Raw genomic sequence first — 22,601 nt, forward strand, 5'->3', positions numbered from 1 at the left:
CTTGACAAACTTAAGAAATTGGATCCGTATACCCAAATTATAATTTATATATATACAATAAAGCTTGAGCTGTCCTCTAGAGCAATTGGTTATCTGCCAACAAAGACCTTTGAGTTCAATTACACTCAGTTCAACGGCACAACATTTGCGGTATAGCTCAAGGCTAAAAGGGTTATCTGCCAAAGACCTTCGAGTTCGAGTACAGTCAGCTTTGAGGGCACATCATTTGCAGCATAACTCAAGGTTGGAAGGGTTATCTGTCAACAAAGACCTTTGAGTTCGACGCTCAGCTCAATGGAATCATTTACAGCATAGCTTAAGGCAAGAAGAGCTATATGCCAAAGACCTTCGTTCGATTACATTTAGCTCAAAAGCACATAATTTGCAGCATAACTCAAGGCAAGAAGGGTTATCTGCCAACAAAAGACCTTCGAGTTCGACTACACTCAGCTCAAAAGCGCCATCATTTACAGCATAACTCAAGGCGAGAAGGTTTATCTGTCATCAAAATTGTAGAGTTCGTTTCCATTCAGCTCGATGACACATCAATCACACTATTTTCCAGTTGAGGTCGAGGTTTTCAAGTCGAGAAGAAGACCTGAGTTAGCCGTGAATTAGTGACAAGAAACCGTTTTTCGACAGTATAGCTTAAGTCGAGAAAAGCTATCTGTCAACGAAGACTTTTTGAGTTCGATTTCATTCAGCTCGAAGGCCTACCAACCACATGGTGGAGTCAAGGAACTACTTTCCAGTCGAATTTTTAACCGAAGTCTTTAAACCGAGAAGAAGACCAAAGTTGACTATAATTTGGCAGCGAGAATCCACATTTCAATTCAAATTCTGAATTACGACTTCAGCTCCATTTCAAGATAGACTCGACTTCGCGACGGAGGAGTCATCTACAACTCAATTCGACAGGGAGTTATTCTTTCAGAGTCAATTTCTCAACTCCACCAAGCAAAAATTTGTGTCCTTTTGTCTTTGTCCTATTTTTCGTTCCACGAAAAAGGACAAAGAGGGGCAGCTGTAGACACCTAATTTTCATCTTTTTATGAGTACCACAAATTATATATAATTTTAATTATATTATATATAATTTATTTACTTTCATATGTTTATCTTACATTTGCAGGTCCATTACATTCGGCCCGAACTTACAAACATTTGTATATGTCCCCCAAGACCCAAACAGTGGGTGACCTAGCAATTGCACGTGACCCGCTTAACACCCGAACCAGATCCAGTGGGGGGTCCGAACCCGAATCGGTCCAGCTAGAGTTTGAACCCTAGCATTCTTTTCCCATTCCAGTGTCATTTTTGAAGACCTCTCGGCCAGCCGCGTTTCTCGGTCAGTCCTGAACCATCCGGTGAACGTGACTCCAACAAACGTGCAAACAACAAACAAACATGATTTTAGTGTTCTACTCGGGATTAAACTCTAAAAATAGCCAAATTCGAGGCTAAAATTACTTGTAAACTAGAATACAAATAGAGAATATACCACAAATTTACACGATATTACTACGGGATTACTAGCAAATATAGAGGAGCAATAGAAAAGCTTTGTATCTTTTTCGAAAAGCAGAGAAATAAAAGTTAGTTTCATTTTAGCTTTGTTATGGTAACTTTTTGCTTTGCATGCGTCGACTTTGCTCTCTGTTTTCTTTAATTAAAATCGAACGTCGATGACCAAAATGGGGGTGTTCGAATCTCTTTTTAGATCTACACCCCTATGAGGCATATTTTAAAAAACTATGATGATTTTCGTGACGAGGGTGTTATGGGCTTTCGAAAAAGCAATTTTTTAAGGTTTCACCACCGATGACCGGCGCCTGGCGCCGATCAAAGGCGGTCACCAAGGCGGTATGTGGTTATTTTTTGGGCTTGAGGGCAAGGCAGCAACACGGTTGAATGTTGTAAATTTGGGAGATGTAAGGGCTTCAATCGATTTTAGGGAAGGGAAAATGAGTTAAGTGTTTAAAAGTTGGTATTTATACCAACCCGTGGAGCATTTTGATCCGATCCGTACCACACAAGGATCCGTGTGTTTTTAAAAATAAATGGGGAAATCCCCATTTGGTCCATCCTTTTTATAAAACGTTTAATTTTAACCCTAAATTCATCTTAATTTAGCCTTTAATTTTGATTCTCTTTTAATTCGGCCACTCAATTCGTTGTCCATTTCAATTTAGCCTTTCAGTTCATATTTTAATTTTTATTTTCATTTTATTTATCTTTATTTTTTATATATTACATTTTATTATTATTATATACGTTTTATTATTATTATTATATATTATATTTTATTATATATATATATATTTTATTAACTGTTATTATTATTTTTTCCTTTTTTTGTCTCGGTTTCCTTTTCTAATATTTTATTTTATCTATTTTTCTTTTTTGGTTTTTTTCATTTGTTTTCATTTCATTTTATTTACATGTATATATATATATATTATTTTTCCTACATATTATTTTTCCCTTTATTTATTTAATTTATTTTAATATTTAAATGTATATTATTTTTTCTTTTGGTTCAACCACCCTTGACCAAAGCATAAAAAGGCAAAGTAATTGAGTTGTAAATAACGTGCATGTGTTGACATTGGTGTCATCTTGTCTTGCTTTATTTTAATTTTTTGTATTTTTTTTATATTTTACTATGTTTTTTTGGTTTCTTGTTATTATTATTTTATTATTATTTAATATTACATTCTATTATATATATAAATATTTTTTTACTATTGTTTTCTTTTTTATTATTTTTTTATACTTATTTTATTTTTTCTTTATTTTTGTTTTTATTTATGTTATTTTTCTTTTATTTTAGGTATTTTACTTATTTTTTTTTATCTTACTTTATCCTTTTTTATTATTTTCTTTATCTTTTTTATTTATTTCATTTTTCTCCTTTATTTTAAATTATTTTCATTACCTTTTTTTGACATGTTTCTCGACTTTTTAAGGGTGCATTTTTAATTTTATCAAAGGTAAGCAATTCAAATCAGTTTTCAAAATTTCAATTTAAATTTTAAATTTTCGCAACTATGACAACCGGAAAATTAATTGGTACCGAAAGGGCGGTTCAAATGTGCTAATCCTTCCTTGACTGTAACCGACTCCTGAACCCGACACGTTTCTAGTACAATGCATATCAGGTAAGATGGTGTCCGATCCACCTAAATGTTTTTAAAGTGATCGGTGGCGACTCCAAATCATTTTCCTAAGTCGAAGCCCAATTCCGGGTCCAACCGAAAGACGGCCGCGACAACCTTAAATCCATTAATATTTTAAAATACATTAATTTTAAACCTAAATAAAAAAAATCTAAATCAATTAAAGTAAATATAAATCCTAAAATTATTTGAAAATAAAAAACTATTCTTAAATATAAACCCAATTAATTTTATATTCGTTCGATTATGTTCGCTTGTGTTCGTTTATGTTCGTTTGTTTGTATCCATTTATCATTTTAACGAAAGAACATTAACAAGTTATATTCCTTAATGAACGAACCTGAACAAGTTATATTCCTTAATGAATGAACACAAATAAGAATTTTTGTTCGTTTAGTTATTCGTGTTCGTTTGTTCAATTAAAGTTAAACGAATGAACATGAACATGTCTCATTCGTATTCGTTCAGTTCGTTTATAGGCCTACATTTATTTAAGGTGCAAAATAAAACTAAATATATAAATAGAGAAGAGACCAATAGGATAAAGGAAAATTATTATACTAGCGTATATAAGAGTTTGTAATATGTACTCTAACAAATGCATTCAAAGGTCATCTTTGAGGATTTATGTGTATCCAAGTCTCAGCCCTTGGCCTTTAAATTATTATCAAAACTGTCATAGTTGAACTTCTGCCAATGAGCTGGATATTTAACACCATCCATGTGTTTAGCCCCCATTTCCATGTCAAATTTATCGTCTTTGATTGGAAGGTTGTCTTCTTCTGTGGCCCATGCCCTCAAGTTGATCTGTGATGGTGGAATCCTTGTCAAGAATACTTCTTTAAAGTTCGTTAGTACATCTTTATTGAAGGGATTTTTCTTCTTCTGGTATCGGTATCGAAAGCTCTCGTAGGTTGTCTGGTCAGATTCAAATTTCATGAAAAAATAAATAAAATAAAAGATTTAGTTAATTATAGTATTATAGAATTAAATAAGGTATAATGACAAAACACATCAAACGTTTGATTAAATAGACATTTTAACACATGTTCTTTTTTTAGCATTTTGCCCTAAATGTTTCATTTTTTGGATAAAAAGATCCCTCCGTGGATAAACTATTAGTCAACAAATTATCAACGCTCTAAAATAGGGATATTTTATCCTAAGTGAAATGTTGGGGGTCAAACTACTCCAGAAAAAAGAATATAGACCAAAGTTGTTATTTAGGCAAACGTTAGGGGTCTTTTTACTCTAAAATGAAATGTTACGGTCAAAATGCTCTCCCAAAAAAAGAAAGAAGATATCAAAATGATTATTTAATCAAACATTAGAATATTTGGTTTAACATCATGACTTGTTTTTTAGCAGTTTGGCCTTTCATTTTGGGACAATAAAATCCTTCCATGTATAGAAACTGTTAGTCAACAATGATCAACGCTCTAAAACAGAGGGACTTTTATTCTAAAATGAAAAGTTGGGGGTTAAACTACTCCAGAAAAGAATAAAGACCAAAGTGATTATTTAGACAAACGTTATGGGCTTTTTACTTTAAAATGAAACATTATATTCAAAATGCTAAAAAAAGAAAGAAAAAAAATAGAGATCAAAATAACTATTTAATTATACGTCAGAGATATTTTAACATCATGCCATTAAATAACCAAAAAAACAATATAGTTTGAGAGGATTCGCATATTAAATTAAGAAAGAAGTTAATCACCTGGTTAGTCCAAATTAGATAGAAATGAAACACTGTTAGGCCGCCAACAACAACCAGACGGCTAGGAAGCAATACGCGATGAGAACAACGGATAGTATATCACCGGACATGGCACTCCACAGGCCCGCGGTTGTCGGAGAATGTTGATCCAAAAACACGAGACACATATATACACAATGTAGTGGACGATGATAAACAAATGAAGAAGGGTAGTTGCGCTGCAAATCATATTGTATGGAGTATCTTATTATTTCACCATACAGCTTGTAGTTTATTAGCTTAGTTTTGGCTTTATCTATGCATGCAATATTTAGGGTATAACTTTTTCTTGGTGATTATAAGGTAGTATGTTCTCAAATACTTTTTAATTATTGACAACTTATACACACCTTGAAGATATAGCTGCTCATACTCGGATATTAATGAGTTCGGGTATACTTGGTTGAAAGGAATGATGGAATGGTGGAAAGAAAGAGTAACTTAACAGAGGAAATTGAAAGTAACTTACTAGTCCAATGCATGACCCACCCATGGACAATGGTGATCAAACTTCTGCACACAGTTGTTGCAGATGGACAATGTGATGCACGAGGGGTACGATACAACAGGCATGTTTCACAGAACTTGACTTTAACCGTTTGACCATTCTTCAATGGCACATCCTTCAGCTTTGGGATTTTGAGGTTTGGTTTGTTGTTGGCCCAGACCCATGGTTAGCCGCATCTGACGATGGTTCGGGTGCTTTTGAATTCCTAGGTATATTCCAGGTCTCCACTACTTGTCATAAACAGGAAACACAAATCCTGCATGCAAAAACATATTCATTCATGTGTGTACAAGGCCTAATCTAAGAATGATAATCTGTACTACAATTAATTTAGTACATAATTTACCAACCAAAACAAGGAGGATGAATCCCCCGATCATTATTGAAAGTGAAAGAATCATTGGCCTTCATAGTCATCACATCTTTATGCAGAATGCTATTGTAGGGCATCCAATTAGAAACGAAGTTAAGAAGAGTGAAGATGCATCGGGGCCCATCAACACTCTAGCACCAAAACAAAATTTCTGTCATTCAAAACATCCACTTTTGTTCATTACTCCAAGAAAGTTTGGTATTAGCTTCTGTACTAGTACATAAATAAAACTCATCACATATCCTGTGTTCATTCGAAATGGGCTCCAAGGGAATTCATACAAAGTCCACACCTGATTAAAAAAAAAAAGTCCAAGAAGTTCTCCTAACGATTTTCCCTTAATTTTCTACAGACCGACTCTCAGCTTGAATCTAAAACATTACAATCAACTCTGTTACAATACATCTTGAATTATCATTAGTGAAAAACCTAAATGGTCCTTTCCTACTTAAAGGGCGACATGCCTAAAAATACCCGACATACAACAAAATACCTTGCATTATGGTACCTATGAAGCATAATTGCATAAGATAATTAAGTTCAACTTTGTTACAATATATCTTGAATTATCAATAGTAAAAAACATGAAAGACCATTCCTTCTTAAAGGGCGACATGTCTTAAAATAACCGACATGCAACAGAAATACTTGCATTATGGTACCTATGAAGCATAATTGCATAAGCTTAGGTTTTAACTTTGTTACAATACATCTTGAATTATCATTAGTGAAAGACATCAGATCCATTCCACTTAAAGGGTGACATATCTAAAATTCCGACATACAACAGAAAAGACCTTGCATTATAGTACCTACGAAGCATAATTGCATAAGCTAATTAGGTTTAACTTTGTTACAACACATTTGAATCATCATTAGTGAAAAACATGAAAGATTCATTCCTACTTAAAGGATGACATGTCTAAAAATACCCATACAACAGAAAATACCTTGCATTACGATGCCTGCATATTGCATAAGCTAATTTAGTTCAACTTTGTTAAAATACATCTTGAATTATCATTAGCGACAAACATGAAAGATCCATTCCTACTTAAAGGGTGACATGTCTAAAATATCCGACATACAACAGAAAATACCTTGCATTATGGTGCCTATGAAGCATAATTGCATAAGGTAATTAGGTTGAACTTTGTTACAATCCATCTTGAATTATCATTAGTGAAAAACATGAAAGATCCATTCCAACTTAAAGGGTGGCATGTCTAAAATTACTCGACATACAACATAAATACCTTGCATTAGGGTACCTATGACGCATAATTGCATAAGCTAATTAGGTTCAACTTTGTTACAATACATCTTGAAATATCATTAATGAAAAACATGAAAGATCCATTCCTACTTAAAGGATGACATGCCTAAAAATACCCGACATTCAAAAGAAAATACCTTGCATTATGGTACCTATGAAACATAATTGCATAAGCTAAATAGGTTTCTTTGTTACAACACATTTTGAATTATCATTAGTGCAAACATGAAAGACTCATTACTACTTAAAGGATGACATGTCTAAAAATACCCGACATACAACAAAAAATACCTTGCATTACTGTACCTGCATAATTGCATAAGCTAATTAGGTTCAACTTTGTTACAATACATCTTCAATTATCATTAGCGAAAAACATGATAGATACATTCCTACTTAAAGGGTGACATGTCTAAAAAATCCGACATACAATAGAAAATACCTTGCATTATGTTACCTATGAAGATAATTTCATTAGCTAATTAGGTTGAACTTTGTTACAATCCATCTTGAATTATCCTTAGTAAAAAAACATGAAAGATCCATTCCTACTTAAAGGGAGGCAGGTCTAATTACCCTACATACAACAGAAAATACCTTACATTATGGCACCTATGAAGCATAATTGCATAAGCTAATTAGGTTTAACTTTGTTACAATACATCTTGAATTATTATTAGTGAAAAAATATGAAAGATCCATTCCCACCTAAAGGGTGACATGTCTAAAAATTCCTGACATACAACAGAAAAGACCTTGCATTATGGTACCTATGAAGCATAATTGCATAAGCTAATTAAGTTTAACTTTGTTACAACACATTATGAATTATCGTTAGTGAAAAACATAAAAGATGCATTCCTACTTAAAGGATTACATGTCTAAAAATACCCGACATACAACAGAAAATACCTTGCATTACGGTACCTGCATAATTGCATAAGCTAATTAGGTTCAACTTTGTTACAATACATCTTGAATTATCATTAGAGACAACATGAAGATCCATTCCTACTCAAAGGGTGACGTGTCTAAAAATATCCAACATACAACAGAAAATACCTTGCATTATGGTACCTATGAAGCATAATCGCATAAGCTAATTATGTTGAACTTTGTTACAATCCATCTTGAATTATCATTAGTCAAAAACATGAAAGATCCATTCCTACTTAAAGGGTGGATGTCTAAAATTACCCAACATACAATAGAAAATACCTTCCATTAGTGTACCTATTGTAGACACCCGTTTTTGACCGGGTTTTATATTTATATTATTATTATTATAATTTATTTATTATTATTAATAATTTCTTTATTTTATTTTTTGTAGGAACCTATGTTCAAACCCACTACTCCACCACTACCCACTACCCAAAAATAAGGGAACCTCTATTGTTATCTCCACCATTTCAATACCCCCACAACGTCCATAATCTCACCACCCATCTCTCCATAATTATTGGCCCCATGTTCACCACTTTCATCACTTTTAAAAGGCCTACTCCTAAATAAAAAAAGGGGGTGATTTAGCAGGAAAAGGGGGGTTCTTTACGGGGAGGAAGGTTATAGCTCAAAGATGCAGAAATCCCGACGCCTCCAAAGATTCTAAATAATCGTACTAAAAAGTGGCGGCCGTTTTGCGTTTGACATTCTCTTGCAGTATAGTTGCAAGTACATTTCCAGAGGCGGTTCAACGTTCAAGGTGTCGACCCACCCATTTAGCATCCAACTCCACAATTATTCTTGTACCCGCATCATTTAGATTCTCCGCATCTCGTTTGTGATGAACATTTATCATTGGAGAAGTTGAGATGAAAGCGGTGAAGCCATCGGCTATTACTTCAACAAAGACTAAATGGGTTTGAACGTTATCGAAAGTTCTTCGCCTTCATGTGCTACTGCGAGATTGTCCTGATGATTGAGTTCAGAAAGTTAAGCCAAAAGAAACCAGGGAACGACCAGTAGGTTTCGACATCCAAATGGACTGTGCGTTGTTGGCTTGGCTTCGACTCACTCGACATTAAGGATAAAGCCCAAGGAAAGAGAAAGAAGTTGGAGCTGAGGACATTGTCGCTTCGACAAGAGATAGATAGCAACATGGTCGCTCTAGAGACTCTTTCAAGGGAAGGTTATGGCAGTAACAACAAATGAAACTCTTTGAGGCGTAAAATCAAACATGTAGAGAGCACCGTTGTTAGCTCAGATAATGCAACATTTCCATGAACATTCCAAAAGGATGTGGACAAAGGTGTCATTTGTCAACTGGAACTTGATAAAGCAATGATCAAACAATTCAAGGATGCAATTGAGAACATCTATTGGTTTGAATGCTTCGTAGGTATGTTTTGCTTCTTACTATTTTACATGCATGGTAGGTCTAAAATGATATTAATACTTGATAGAACAATTGAGTACTTAAAATTGCTGGATCTTAAAGCATCTGACGCGTGGATCTCTCGGTAGAAGAATAGGTGTTTTCTGTGTTTGGCAATTTGGACATGTGGTGACCAACAAGAAATCCACTGGATAAAATGTTATACACATTTTTGGGATTACAAGGAAATTCATGGACTTAATAGATGTTTAGTGGATGAGTTACTGCTACATTACATTCTCCTTCTTTGATTTATTTGTTTTATTATTAATTAATTTTCATTTGATATTTCTTTTATTATACCATCTAACATATTTTTAACCTTTTTTAGTAGTACTTTCAACCCATCAACAGTAAGTAATTTGAATCGAATATTTTAAATTATAATTATAATTTTAATTTTCACTATTAAAACAACCGGCGAATTAATTGGTACCGAAAGGGCGGTGCAAGGGTGCTAATCCTTCCTTGACCGTAACCGACTCCCGAACCCGACACGTTTCTGGTACAACGCAGATCAGGAAAGATGGTGTCCGACCCACCTCAATTTGTTTTTAAGTGGTCGGTGGCGACTCTAACCCTATTATTTCAAGTCGAAGCCCAATTCGGGGCCCAAACCGAAAGACAGTTCCGACAGCTTGGCGACTCCGCTGGGGACAGGTAAGTGAGTCAGGCCTGAATTAATTTTTCGGTTGTCTTTTTAGCGAAAATTACAAATTTTAATTTTAATTTATTTATTCGATTCCAATTATTTACCTTTGATTATTTTTCAAATAAATAGTTGTACTAACATTTTTTTTTTCAATGATTTCAATTTTGAAAAGTTTCTATCTCACGCTCTATGCCCGAGCTCCAAACCCTATTTAAGTGGGGGTGAAAGCGACGCCTTTGTGTGAATTTATTCACCGTACGGGCCTAGCAATTAGCCTTCGGGATTCATATACCTTATGTCTTCGTGTGAATTTATTCTCCGTATGGGCATAAGGGAATGTTTTCTCTCGAGTTTAACTTAGTCCACACAAGCTTGTAATGGGCTTAGAACTAAGGGTCTGGCAAGTCCAAGGGGGCACCGGCAAGGATAACTCGAGTACCGTTTTTTAGAACCTAAACCGGGAGACTATGGAGAATTTGAGCCCACCCCAAAACCTTATTTCAAACCCTATGATGCCTGAGTTATTTCCTACTTTACTTTCTGTTCAAAGCATGCGAACTAGACAAATATGCGGTTAGGATTTGTTTGAAATTAGCATGCGGGATAGAGATCATGTCCGGGTATGAATAATAAGCATGTGGGGTAGATATCATGTGGGGTAGGACTTTTTATTTTTATCATTTTTATTATTATCCTTATCTCACTAACTTTTTTCCTCCCTTTCATTTTATTCTTTGGCATTTTTTATCATTCGCATCATTAAAACGAGGTGTTGATCCACTAAAATTGTGTTTGTTACATAATAATCTGCATTAACGGACAAAGGGGTTATAATACAAAGAGATAAAAAACTCAGAAGTCCAACCGTGGTCAAAGAATACTCAAAGGCAAAGTTGCAGGGGCAATACGAGGAAAAGGTCACTGACCCGGTCGCTCCTTTCGAAAACTACAAGAACGAGATGGTGAAACCCTAGCTGAGCTGGATGCCATTGCTGACGAATTCAAGAAGCAAGCTTCGGATAGTTTCTCTCGATGGAGGGCTCCAATGACACTTTCGTTAGAAACAAGCTCGGTATAGAGTGAAAGTCGGAGATGCAGTCATTCGAGACCTTTTTTGGGGCAAGCAGCTCATTATTTGCACATTTTAGCCAAAGGAGCCGGAACAGTTTGACAGGGTATTCAACCGGTGACAGACGAAGGCAGAAGACTGATCAACTTATCAGAAGTTGTTCGGGTCTATGCCTTTAATATTTTTGTCTCTTAAGACATAACACTTTGTCCCAATAAGGATTATTTATAATAACTGGTACATTTTGGATCATGCCTCGAACATTTCATGCATCATGCATTCACATATTGTGCATTTGTTATTTTTCTTTACATTCGTATTATTTTTCCCTTTTACATTCATTCACATGTCTCATAAAAAATGAGAACATTTCGATCCTATGACATATAAGGAGCTTTACAACAATTGTTTGACGCACACGTGATGTCACCATATCCAGAGAAATCCATGAAGCCCCGTACCCCAGGTAGTATGATGACATACAGAAAATACGTAACAAGAATCAGATCGACTTCAACAACTTGGGGGCATTCAAGTGAGGGAAGATCATTTCATCATTTGAGGCATTCTGTTGAATCTGTTTTTTCATTACTTCTCAAATTTTGTAAGGAATTTTGAATGAATTTTGACCTTACCCAGAATATCCTCAACATCGTACCTTGCTCTTAGAATTAACCAATACAACCTTTTCCTTTCATAAGGTACGGACAACATGGGGCATCATTTGCATATGACAATTACTATGTTTTTTATTTAGATGTTCAATGCGATGATGATCTTTACAAATGAAAGAGTCGAGTAGGTGAATCCAGTTTAGGTCAATTGCTTGAAAATTGAACTCTAAAGATGAAATTTTTGACTTTCAACAACACCTAGGCTATAACAGGTTCTTCTTGACAATCTTAAGAAATTAAATCCCTAAAGCTGAGCTATTCCACTAAGGCAATTGGTTATAGAGGAAACTTGAAAGCCCTGGTCTTATGAGTAGATTACGTTCAAACCATGACATTGCTCGGACACTTGGCAATTCGGTGTTTGCTCCACTGCTCTTGTCAGGCCGAAGACTCTGTGATGAGATGAACCCTTCAGTTAACTTGATAAGAGTGATTATAATATTAAGCTGTCCCTCTAAAGCAATTGGTTAAATGCCCCGGCTTTATGGATTCAGCTAGCCAGACAATGGAAAATTAAATCAAATTTATCTGAGCAAGAAATTTTCGGTAATGTTGGACTAAGGGAGTTAAGGAACACCTGTTATAGTCGACTACACACGAGCACTCAAGAATTTCATTTTTAGACCGATATTTTTCGCACTGCCTTTGTTGGAGGAGCCTACAAAGCTTGAACAAATGGAAGATTTCAGAGGACTGAAATAAAAGGTCTAGTAATTGATCATGCTAGTTCCATCATTTTGTCCGCACCCAATTAAAATGGCAAACCAAAGAAAAAGCATGTTGCGATATTTTAAAAAATGACATTTTGGGTTACCAAAACCTTAGAAATGAAGTCAACCTAAATCCAACTCATCCATTTGAACATTTGTCAAAGAGCTGTAACTATGAAAGCATTAAAAGAGCTCTTGATTCCTTTGATATTCTTTGAACTCACGTTTACAATTTGCGAACAATATTTTACAACATTTTTATTATTTTCCGTCCTAAAACAAGAAAAATGAGAAAAACATTTTCAAACAGAACAATCTCAGATATGAAAGGTCTGTAAAGCCCAAGCTTGAAAAGATGATGGGGCACGATCTATTCCATGGACCAGATTGGCAGACAAAACACGGGACTCGATCCAAGAGATAAAACATAACTCATTCATGTCTCATGCATCTTAGACATACTTAAGATAATCACATTTATCATTTTTAGCACACATATTTTTTACAGCTTTTAGAGTAAAATTTCAACTTCAAAACGAAATATACTCAATTCAAAAGCGCATTCGAAAATTGATGGTGGTAGCTCAACTTCACAGCGAAGGGGCGACTGACTGCAACAAACAACTTCTCAATTTCAGAGCCAATTTCAACTTCACAGCGAAGGATATTGGACTCCAGACAACGCAAGTTCAACTTCATGACGAAGGGACCGCTGGTTGTCAACAACAACTTCCCAAATTCAGAGTCAATTTCAACTTCACAGCGAAGGATATTGGACTCAAGACAACGCAAGTTCAACTTCACGACGAAGGGACCGCTGGTTGTCAACAACAACTTCCCAAATTCAGAGTCAATTTCAACTTCACAGCGAAGGATATTGGACTCAAGACAACGCAAGTTCACTTCACGACGAAGGGACCGCTGGTTGTCAACAACAACTTCCCAATTTCAGAGCCAATTTCAACTTCACAGCGAAGGATATTGGACTCCGGACAACGCAAGTTCAACTTCACGACGAAGGGACCGCTGGTTGTCAACAACAACTTCCCAATTTCAGAGCCAATTTTAACTTCACAGCGAAGGATATTGGACTCCAGACAACGCAAGTTCAACTTCACGACGAAGGGACCGCTGGTTGTCAACAACAACTTCCCAATTTCAGAGCCAATTTCAACTTCACAGCGAAGGATATTGGACTCCAGACAACGCAAGTTCAACTTCACGACGAAGGGACCGCTGGTTGTCAACAACAACTTCCCAATTTCAGAGCCAATTTCAACTTCACAGCGAAGGATATTAGACTCAAGACAACGCAAGTTCAACTTCACGACGAAGGGACCGCTGGTTGTCACAACAACTTCCCAATTTCAGAGCCAATTTCAACTTCACAGCGAAGGATATTGGACTCAAGACAACGCAAGTTCAACTCCAGACAACGCAAGTCAACTTCACGACGAAGGGACCACTGGTTGTCAACAACAACTTCCCAATTTCAGAACCAATTTCAACTTCACAGCGAAGGATATTGGACTCAAGACAACGCAAGTTCAACTTCACGAAGAAGGGACAGCTGGTTGTCAACAAACAATTTCCCAATTTCAGAGCCAATTTCAACTTCACAACGAAGGATATTGGACTCGAGACAACACAAGTTCAACTTCACAACGAAGGGACGACTGGTTGTCAACAAACAATTTCCCAATTTCAGAGCCAATTTTAACTTAACAGCGAAGGATATTGGACTCGAGACAACACAATTTCAACTTCACGACGAAGGATATCCAATTCAAGGCTCAACTCCACACGGAGGGGCCATCCACGGTTTCAATTCACGATGAAGGTAAAGTACACAAGCAAGCACATCTTTAGATTGGATTTCAACTTCACGACGAATGATATCCAATTCAAGGCTCAACTTCACAACGAAGGGACCATCCATAGTTTCAACTTCACGACGAAGGGAATCGTACCCACCAGCAATATTCATCTTCAGGAACAAGTAGATTATCGATCGCCTTTTAGATCGTTTCTCTCGAAACAAGGGGTCGTCTCGTTTAAGACTAATGTACTCAAAACTAAGTTTTGTCTCTCTTGAGACGGTTTCTCTTGAAACAAATTTTGTCTCTCTTGAGACGGTTTCTCTTGAAACAAATTTTGTCCCTCTTGAGACAGTTTCCCTTGAAATAAATTTTGTCTCTCTTGAGACAGTTTCCCTTGAAACGCCAATCTTTGAATAGGTTTCTCTTGAAACAAAATTTTGCCCCCCTTGAGACAGTTTCTCTTGAAACGAAAAAAAAAAACCTTTGAAAATGTTTCTCTTGAAACACCAAACCTTCGAGTTCGATTACACTCAGCTCCAAGGCACATCATTTGCAACATAGCTCAAGGCAAGAAGGGCTATTTGTCAACCAAAGACCTGACGAGTTCAATTTCATTCAGCTCGATAACAGCGATGAATTACTTTTTGGAAGAATTTTCAAGCCGAAATCTTTAAACTGAGAAAAAGACAAAGGCCCAATTCCAGGAAGCTCAATCACATTTTAGAAGACCGGACAAAAACTGGTTGTCTTTTTCGTCTTTGCCCTATTCTTGTTAACACAAGAATGTGCAAAGAGGGGCAGCTGTAGACACCCATTTTTGACCGGGTTTTATATTTATATTATTATTATTATAATTTATTTATTATTATTAATAATTTCTTTATTTTATTTTTTGTAGGAACCTATGTTCAAACCCACTACTCCACCACTATCCACTACCCAAAAATAAGGGAACCTCTATTGTTATCTCCACAATTTCAATACCCCCACAACGTCCATAATCTCACCACCCACCTCTCCATAATTATTGGCCCCATGTTCACCACTTTCATCACTTTTAAAAGGCCTACTCCTAAATAAAAAAAGGGGGTGATTTAGCAGGGAAAGGGGGGTTCTTTACGGGGAGGAAGGTTATAGCTCAAAGATGCAGAAATCCCGAGCCTCCAAAGATTCTAAATAATCGTACTAAAAAGTGGCGGCCGTTTTGCGTTTGACATTCTCTTGCAGTATAGTTGCAAGTACATTTCCAGAGGCGGTTCAACGTTCAAGGTGTCGACCCACCCATTTAGCATCCAACTCCACAATTATTCTTGTACCCGCATCGTTTAGATTCTCCGCATCTCGTTTGTGATGAACATTTATCATTGGAGAAGTTGAGATGAAAGCGGTGAAGCCATCGGCTATTACTTCAACAAAGACTAAATGGGTTTGAACGTTATCGAAAGTTCTTCGCCTTCATGTTGCTACTGCCGAGATTGTCCCTGACGATTGAGTTCAGAAAGTTAAGCCAAAAGAAACCAGGGAACGACCAGTAGGTTTATCGGTATCCGAATGGACTGTGCGTTGTTGGCTTGGCTTCGACTCACTCGACATTTAAGGATAAAGCCAAGGAAAAGAGAAAGAAGTTGGAGCTGAGGACATTGTCGCTTCGACAAGAGATAGATAGCAACATGGTCGCTCTAGAGACTCTTTCAAGGGAAGGTTATGGCAGTAACAACAAATGAAACTCTTTGAGGCGTAAAATCAAACATGTAGAGAGCACCGTTGTTAGCTCAGATAATGCAACATTTCCATGAACATTCCAAAAGGATGTGGACAAAGGTGTCATTTGTCAACTGGAACTTGATGAAGCAATGATCAAACAATTCAAGGATGCAATTGAGAACATCTATTGGTTTGAATGCTTCGTAGGTATGTTTTGCTTCTTACTATTTTACATGCATGGTAGGTCTAAAATGATATTAATACTTGATAGAACAATTGAGTACTTAAAATTGCTGGATCTTAAAGCATCTGACGCGTGGATCTCTCGGTAGAAGAATAGGTGTTTTCTCTGTTTGGCAATTTGGACATGTGGTGACCAACAAGAAATCCACTGGATAAAATGTTATACACATTTTTGGGATTACAAGGAAATTCATGGACTTAATAGATGTTTAGTGGATGAGTTACTGCTACATTACATTCTTCTTCTTTGATTTATTTGTTTTATTTATTTAATTAATTTTCATTTGATATTTCTTTTATTATACCATCTAACATATTTTTAACCTTTTTTAGTAGTACTTTCAACCCATCAACAGTAAGTAATTTGAATCGAATATTTTAAATTATAATTATAATTTTAATTTTCACTATTAAAACAACCGGCGAATTAATTGGTACCGAAAGGGCAGTGCAAGGGTGCTAATCCTTCCTTGACCGTAACCGACTCCCGAACCCGACACGTTTCTGGTACAACGCAGATCAGGAAAGATGGTGTCCGACCCACCTCAATTTGTTTTTAAGTGGTCGGTGGCGACTCTAACCCTATTATTTCAAGTCGAAGCCCAATTCGGGGCCCAAACCGAAAGACAGTTCCGACACCTATGAAGCATAATTGCATAAGCTAATTTTGTTCAACTTTGTTACAATTCATCTTGAATTCTCATTAGTGAAAAACATGAAAGATCCATTCCTACTTAAAGGATGACATGCCTAAAAATACCCGACATACAACCCAAAATACCTTGCAGTATGGTACCTATGAAGCATAATTGCATAAGCTAATTAAGTTTAACTTTTTTGCAACACCTTTTGAATTATCATTAGTGAAAAACATGAAAGATTCATTCCTACTTAAAGGATGACATGTCTAAAATTACCCGATATGCAACAGAAATACCTTGCATTACAGTACCTGCATAATTGCATAAGCTAATTAGGTTCAACTTTGTTACAATTCATCGTGAATTATCATTAGTGACAAACATGATAGATCCATTCGTACTTAAAGGGTGGCATGTCTAAAAATATCCGACATACAACAGAAAATACCTTGTATTATGGTAACTATGAAGAATAACTGCATTAGCTAATTAGGTTGAACTTTGTTACAATCCATCTTGAATTATCATTAGTGAAAAACATGAAAGAACCATTCCTTCTTAAAGGGTGGCATGTCTAAAATTACCCGACATACAACAGAAAATACCTTGCATTATGGTACCTAGGAAGCATAATTGCATAAGCTAATTAGATTTAACTTTGTTACAATACATCTTGAATTATCATTAGTGAAAAACATGAAAGATTCATTCCCACTTAAAGGGTGACATGTCTAAAAATACCTGACATACAACAGAAAATACCTTGCATTATGGTACCTATGAAGCATAATTGCATAAGCTAATTATGTTTAACTTTGTTACAACACATTTTTAATTATCATTTGTGAAAAAAACATGAAAGAATCATTCCTACTTAAAGGATGACATGTCTAAAAATACCCGACATACAATAGAAAATACCTTGCATTACGGTACCTGCATAATTGCATAAGCTAATTAGTTTCAACTTTGTTACAATACAACTTGAATTATCATTAGCGACATACATGAAAGATCCATTCCTACTTAAAGGGTGACATGTCTAAAAATATCCGACATACAACAGAAAGTACTTTGCATTATTGTACCTATGAAGCATAATTGCATAAGCTAATTAGGTTGAACTTTGTTACAATCCATCTTGAATTATCATTAGTGAAAAACATTAAAGATCCATTCCTACTTAAAGGGTGGCATGTCTAAAATTACCCGACATACAACATAAAATACCTTGCATTAGGGTACCTATGAAACATAATTTCATAAGCTAATTAGGTTCAACTTTGTTATAATACATCTTGAATTATCATTAGTGAAAAACATGATAGATACATTCCTATTTAAAGGATGACATGCCTAAAAATACCCGACATACAACAGAAAATACCTTGCTTTGTGTACCTATGAAGCAAAAAAGCAGTAGAATTAAAGAAGAAAAATACATTATTCCCTTGCCAAGCTTGATAAATCATCTTGGGCGTGGGTTTAGGAGGGGAGCTTTCCATGTCAACGGAGGAAGAGTCATAAATCTGGTTCTTCATAACCCCATTTTTGTGGGTATCTTATTCGAAAACAAGATCGAAACTAAGGGAGATAAACACCCAGAAGGGAGAAAACCTGAAAGCCAAAACTAGGAAAGAAGAATCAACAAAACACAACGAAAACCCAAAAGAAAAGATTAGAAGAATGAAAAAAGGGGTCAAAAAAGGGCTCTCTTCATTGCTTAGGCACCGTTAGAAAGCGAATGACGTTGATATCAAACTCTTGCTTTAATGGGTGTTTGTTGTTCTTCTCTCACATTTCTCTCTGCAATTTTCCTTATTAAATGATTGTTGGCCTTGGCTTGCAACATCATCTCCTTACACTTTTCTTTTAACTAACTTTTGATATGCGACTTTCTAAATTGGAGCGGGCTTTCCGCACCCCAAACTAATTCCGATTTTATATTTTAGCACACATACTCAAATCACAACACACATATTCATTCTTTTAAGGGTAAAATACATTGTTCCTTATTGAACTATACTTTCTCTCCTATTTTACTCATCAAATTTTAATTTTTCTAATTACTCACTGAACTTTCCAATTGGTCATGTTTTGATCACTCTGAATGAATTTGCATTTTTTATTTTTATTTAATTTAAAATAATTAAAAATATAAAATAAAAGCAAAAGATGGTGTTCGATCACCTTCTATTTTATTTTATTTATAATTTTTTAAATTAAATAGTAATAAAAATATGCCACATCATATAGAAATAATAATAAAATAATTTAGAGTGATCAAAACAAAAGCAATTTGAAACTTCAGTGAGTAAATTAGAAAAATTGAAAATACGGTGAGCAAAATAGGAGAGAGAGTACAATTTAGTGAGGAACTATGTAATATACCCTTCTTTTAAATAGTTTATTTTTTTAATCTTTCAAATTAATTAACTTTATTAAAAATTTGCTATATTGTAAAATTAATTTAAATATTAATAATGTCGAATAATAATAATTTATTATTATAAATAAAAGGGTAAAGTACACAAATGATCTCCCGATTATAGGGCATTACTTTATTAAGTCCACTAACTATTGAAAGTTACAAAATGCTCCATCGATTATATGATGATGTTTTGTTAGCTAAACAATGGTCACCCGACTATTCGTACATTCCAAACTCATGAATTTATGTTAAAAAAAAACTTAATGTTCGTCAGAGCTGAAAATTAACATTATGACTAGAATATGATAAAATCATATTTTAATGATGTCTATTGACACCTTCGTTGCTTTTAAGCATTGACTCGATGACATAATATAAACAGAGAATGGATCCAAAAAATACAGCTTAAATGATTTTGGGATTAGATTTTATCATACCCGGCCAACATGATTACATCTTGTTTAGACGACTGTAAACTTTTTTACGAAAAAGGATGAGTTTTGAGCATATAAATAGTCGAGTGATCATTTTATAATTTTTAATAGTCGGTGACTCAACAAAACAATGGCATTTAGTCGAGGACCCAATAAAACATTGTCATATAGTCGAAGGACCATTTGTGTACTTTACCCTAAATAAAATTGAGTTGCTATTATAACTTTATAAATAAATAAAAATTATTGCATTATTTGATTTAAGCGTACGTTTTTTAGTTGAGAATATATAATAAGTTGAGACGGTCTTAATGCCATTCTTGTAAAATAAAACAAGAACTAATTCACCTCTCAATCCCTTGTATAATTTATGATTTATAATGTGGAATCTAATTTTGATGACTTCCTACCAAATTCAAAGCTAATTTTTGAACATTCACACTCAATACCAAAAGAAGCTCAAGTTAATGGAAGAAAGGAAAAATATATTAATAAATATGAAGTAAATTTCGATGGTAACCAAATTTAATTAGGGTAAAGTACACAAATGGTCCTCTGACTATAGGGTGTTACTTTGTTGAGTCCATCGACTATAAAAAATTAGAAAATGGTCATCTGACGATTCATATGTTTCACACACGTCATTTTTCAATAAAAAATGACAATCATCTAAGCTAGATGCTAATTAGGTACCTGAGATATGATAGTCCTTTAAGATTTTGGAATCAGATTTTAGCATATGTAAGTCATTATGTTAACATCTAACTCATATTGTCATCAATTGTTTAACGAAAAAATGAAGAGCTTAAAACATATGAATAGTTAGGTTACCATTTTATAATTTTTAATAGTCGGGGACTCAACAAAGCAACTTCCAATAGTCGAAGAACCATTTTATAACTTTTAATAGTCAAGGGACCATTTGTGTACTTTACACGTTTAATTAGCAACCTTAATCATTAAATGTACGATTTAGATCAACAAAGTTCATTGTGACCTGAAAAAAATATTCTTCTCTATTAAACTCCACTCTTAGAATTATATCACTATTTATACAATTCAATTATTAACAACCAATTCCCATATAAACTAATAAAGTACTTCATCAAGGGATCTCGGTAGTAAAAGGGAATGTTGTTCTCTCTAGAGGTTATGGTTTCGAGCAGTTGCGTTTGGATTCAATTATTAACAGATACTACCTTATAATCACCCTAGGTTAAAAAAATAGACAAGTCTAAGCTTTTATTAAGATATAAACAACTATGAAACATTAAATTATCTCACAAAAAATTCAAATTGAAAGTAAATTTGATAAGCCTAAGCTTAGTTCGACCTTTTGATTATATTTGCTTCATCATCAAGCTTGTGCAACTAAACCCTTAATTTTGATTCAATTGGGGTTTGGATAATTATGGTTCATATGTTATTTTACAATTGATGATGATTATTTCTCAAATTTATGTTTTAAATTTTTATATTTAAAGAAGAATTGGTGGAAATCCCTAAAATTAAAGGAAAAGCTACAGTTACATATTCAATCCATTAAATCAGAACCAGGTGAGTGTAAACATAATCGAGTCTCCATGTGTATGTTTATGTATATCGATTTGAATGGGTAGGAAAAATATGTGAAATCATGGAATCTATATGTATTGGCTCAGTTAGAGTGTCACACCCTAAATTAGGGCCTAAAATTTTCTTAAATTTTTTGCCGATGAATAAATTGAAATTTTAATTAAATTCAGTGATCAAAGTAAAATTTTGATTAAATTCATATCCAAATTCATAAATTATCAAAAAATGGAGGACCTATGAGATGATTTTGCCATATTTTTAGGGTTTATACAACCCCTGTAACCTAATAAAGTAAGTAATAGAGTGAGCTTTGGAAAGATCAGTAATACAAAACTACCAGATGATGCTGAAGGACATTCACATCAATGGAAAGCCATAAAATTTTATTGTTGATTCAGATGTATACAAGTTTTTATGCTAAGCTAAGGTCCCACTGATATCTTAGGTAGTAAAAGACAAGAAGCTTCCAGTTTAGAGTAAACGTTTGGAGGACTAGGTTCAAGATATTAGAAAAGGGTATATAGTTTGTTCCCACAGAACCAGTGAAAATGTACGGATCATTTTAAATCATTTTAAAACAATAGCAGTTTAAAACGTATTTTTCAAAAGTCATAGTAAAACCCTCCAACTGAACGCTAATATGCAGTTCCCTAGAACTGCATCCATAAGGACCTACCCTTGGCCCAAAAGAGCATAGGAGCCAATCTAAGGGAGCACCTAGGTACATAAGGTCTTACCCTAGCCGAAGCATAGGTACCCAGCTGAGTGGAGTGCCCTCAGGTCCATGAGGTCTTACCCAAAAAGCACATAGCAATGGTGTTATCCCTAAGGGAGTGTCTTAGGGTCTATAAGGTTTTACCACTAGGCCCACTAGGCCCAAGAGCCCACCCAAGAGTCACCTTAGGTCCATAAGAAATTATCATTCAGTGCTCAACCTATACAAGGAATTACCAATAGCGATTGAACCTGTCAGTGTCTTCAGTTATACCAGAGCCCAAAGTACCCCGTATAAAAATAATGTCAGACTGTAAATAGAGATAAAAATCAGAGCAGAGATCATAGATCATATCGAAAATCATATATCATAACATATATCAAAGTTCAGAATAGAAATCAGAGGTCAGCTTGTATTTCAGATAACAGAGACATGCTTTTAAAATCAGAGAAAACATTCGT

The 22,601-nt window shown here is 34.8% G+C and overlaps 1 pseudogene; it reads right to left on the reverse strand.

Moving 5' to 3' along the window:
* Positions 1–3,804: 3,804 nt before the first annotated feature.
* LOC120187998 lies at positions 3,805–5,600 on the reverse strand (annotated as a pseudogene).
* Positions 5,601–22,601: the final 17,001 nt, after the last annotated feature.

The sequence above is a fragment of the Hibiscus syriacus genome, unplaced genomic scaffold, assembly GCF_006381635.1.
Source record: "Hibiscus syriacus cultivar Baekdansim isolate YM2019G1 unplaced genomic scaffold, ASM638163v2 tig00116937_pilon, whole genome shotgun sequence".
Lineage (NCBI taxonomy): Eukaryota > Viridiplantae > Streptophyta > Magnoliopsida > Malvales > Malvaceae > Hibiscus > Hibiscus syriacus.